This window comes from Kryptolebias marmoratus, linkage group LG18 (assembly GCF_001649575.2).
Source record: "Kryptolebias marmoratus isolate JLee-2015 linkage group LG18, ASM164957v2, whole genome shotgun sequence".
In the NCBI taxonomy this organism is placed as follows: Eukaryota; Metazoa; Chordata; class Actinopteri; order Cyprinodontiformes; family Rivulidae; genus Kryptolebias; species Kryptolebias marmoratus.
Window position 1 is genome coordinate 2,721,028 of NC_051447.1, and position 2,961 is coordinate 2,723,988.

A 2,961-nucleotide genomic window follows, 5' to 3' on the forward strand; every position below is an offset into this window, starting at 1 on the left:
CATACTATTACTTCTCTGAACCACACAGCTTCATACTACCAGTTAACAAAGATAACGCTAGCATGTTGCTAATTTTATTGAACTTAATGTTACAGTGGTTCAGAAAACCTAATTTTTTAACTGGAAACCGCTTGTAACATTTGTGTAAGAAACAAAATTTGTTCAACAGACTCTAAACTTTACATTTGAGCCACATTAATTTTCCTGCTGCTACTCACCTCAGCAAACGAAGATCAAAGAGGAAGAGAGGAGCGGAGCTGCACGTCTGGCAGCGCATGAGACGTTGAGAGGCACTCGGAAATTTCAGTTCTATAACCCATTACAATCCACAAAATATGGCAACGATTACTGCGTGTGCTTAGGGACATTGGGGAATCATTCTGTCTGTGATAGTGTGCTAATGTTGGTGACAGTTTGTGTACATTTGGGGTATATATGTGTGTACATTTATGTGATGTGTTAAGTGTGTTTTGGACACTAAGGCTTGGTGTCTGTCCAGCACACACACAGCTGAATCTAAACAATTAAAGCTGTAGCTGAAAATGGTTGAATTGCTGAAATTTGCTAATGCTAGAACCGCACTAAAGGCAAAAAAAAGGCTGAAGTATGCAGACTAGACCAGGAAAAGCCAGAGACAGCGTAGGCTTCAAGCGTTAATTACACTCATAAATTACTTTCTGAAAGTTTTATTAAAAATTTCCCAGAGGTGGAAGAGATATTTTGAAACAGAAAAAATATTGAGTTGATGCCACAGTATTAGGAATTTATTTCACATAATGTGTACCGCTCAAATGACATGTATGGGATCAGTCTCAGCTACAAACACACCAAATTTTAGCTAAGCTAATTGACTCCAAAAGATAATCAGTTGTAGATCCAAATATTACTTTCTGAAAACTGAATTATGATCTGTCCTCTGGTACATGAGATATTTTTCTAATGGTACAGACAGACAAACACATGCAGAAACTCGTACCTATAGCTGATTAGTTGAAGTCTACAATGATATCTGCATGTATGAACTGGAACTCTGTTAAGGAGGAAAACCAAAATGATTTATATTTCCACAGAAAACAGAAACAATGTGTTTGTTTTGACCTAAGGATCATTCAGTAACATCACAGCTGCATTTCTACAGCCTAAGTACAGGACTCACACTGAATTAGACTGAAACAAATTCAAAACTAAAGTCCAAACAAACAGTACATGTGAGAAGACAAAACACTGTATCAAAACAATTATTGAACCATGAAGAGCAGAACAGATGTGGCTTTTTTTCAAATTAATTTTTATGCGTCTACAGCAGAGGTGGCCAATCCTGGTCCTCGAGGGCCACTATCCTGCATGTTTTACTTGTTTCTCTGCTCCAACACACATGATTTGAATCCATGGGTGATTAACAGGCTTCTGCAGAACAAGAAGAGGTCATTTAACCTCTGAATCAGGTGTGTTGGAGCAGAGAAACAAGGAAAACATGCAAGATAGTGCCCCTCGAGGACCATGATTGGCCACCCCTGGTCTACACTGTTTAGCGTAGGAGATATGAGATAAAAACATGCTTGATCTTAAAAATCAAACAGAAAGTCAGAGGCAAGTTTAATTGGAACCCAATGAGAGCTCACTTAGTACTGAAGTGAAAAAAAGATGAGGGAGTAAAACAAGTTTGTTGATAAGTGAATTTTTTTCAGTCTCACAGTGATGATTCATATCTGCAGATTCTGTCTCCATAGCAACACACAAACAGAGAGCTTCAGAGTTCAGAAAATCAACAAATTTTCACCAAACTTAAACCATCATTTTTGCTCATTTTAGCTTCTGGTATTGTCATAGTTAATAAGCAATATTTAACCCAGAGTTCAGAGTACTAAGCAGAAAACAATCACAGGAAGCTGATGAGAAAAAAATAATGCTTTAATTTTGAAAGTGAAAGCAAACCAGGTGAGTATTAATCTGCAGGAGGAAACAGGATACAAATTAGAATGTTTTAGGTAAGCATGTAGAGCAGTGGTGTCAAATCCTGGTCCTGGAGAGCCACTATCCTGCATGTTTTAAAAGTCTCCCTGCTCTTTAGCAAGTCTTCAATTTCTGTAGAATCCTGTTAATCACTCAATCATTCAAGTCAGGTGTATCACAGCAGAAAAACACCTAAAACATGCAGGACCAGGATTGGACACCACTGATGTAGAGGAACTTGAGTTAGAGCACACAGGCTCTTGATAACTTGACCTTCTGACCTTAAACTCCAAACGGTTATTCCTTAACCCATAGGGAGTCCAGCTGTGAAGTTTGACTTCTTATATTACACAGTTTTAGACTTAGAAGCTTCTTTTACATGTCCTTGACCTTTGACCTTTTAATCTTGAAATTCAAAAAGCTGATCCTTGAGACATAAGAAGTCCAGCAGTAAAGTTTGACCTTCCTGTTGTACACAGTTGCAGAGTTAGAGCACAAAGGCTCTTGTAACTTTGATCTTTGTTACTTATGCCATAAATAACATTAACAGAGCATAAGTAACATGAGCAGGGAGGAAGTAGCATTAGCAGGGTGGAAGTAGCATTAGCAGGGTGGAAGTAGCATTAGCAGGGCAGAAGTAGCATTAGCAGGGTGGAAGTAGCTAAAACCAGGGCTGAAGTAGTTGAAACTAGGGTGGAAGTAGCGTAAGCAGGGCGGAAGTAGCAAAAAGCAGAGCTGAAGTAGCGTTAGCAGGATTGAAATAGCTAAAACCAGGGCTGAAGTAGCTAAAACCAGTGTGAAAGTAGCATAAGCAGGGCTGTTATAGTAATAGCAGGGTAGAAGGAGCATTAGCATGGCATAAATAGCATTAGCAGGGTATACAGGTGCTGGTCATAAAATTACCATAAAAAACCTGAGCAGTGCCACAGACTGATCGACTCCATGCCACGCCGCATTGCTGCAGTAATACAGGCCAAAGGAGGCCCAACTAAATACTGAGTGCTGTAC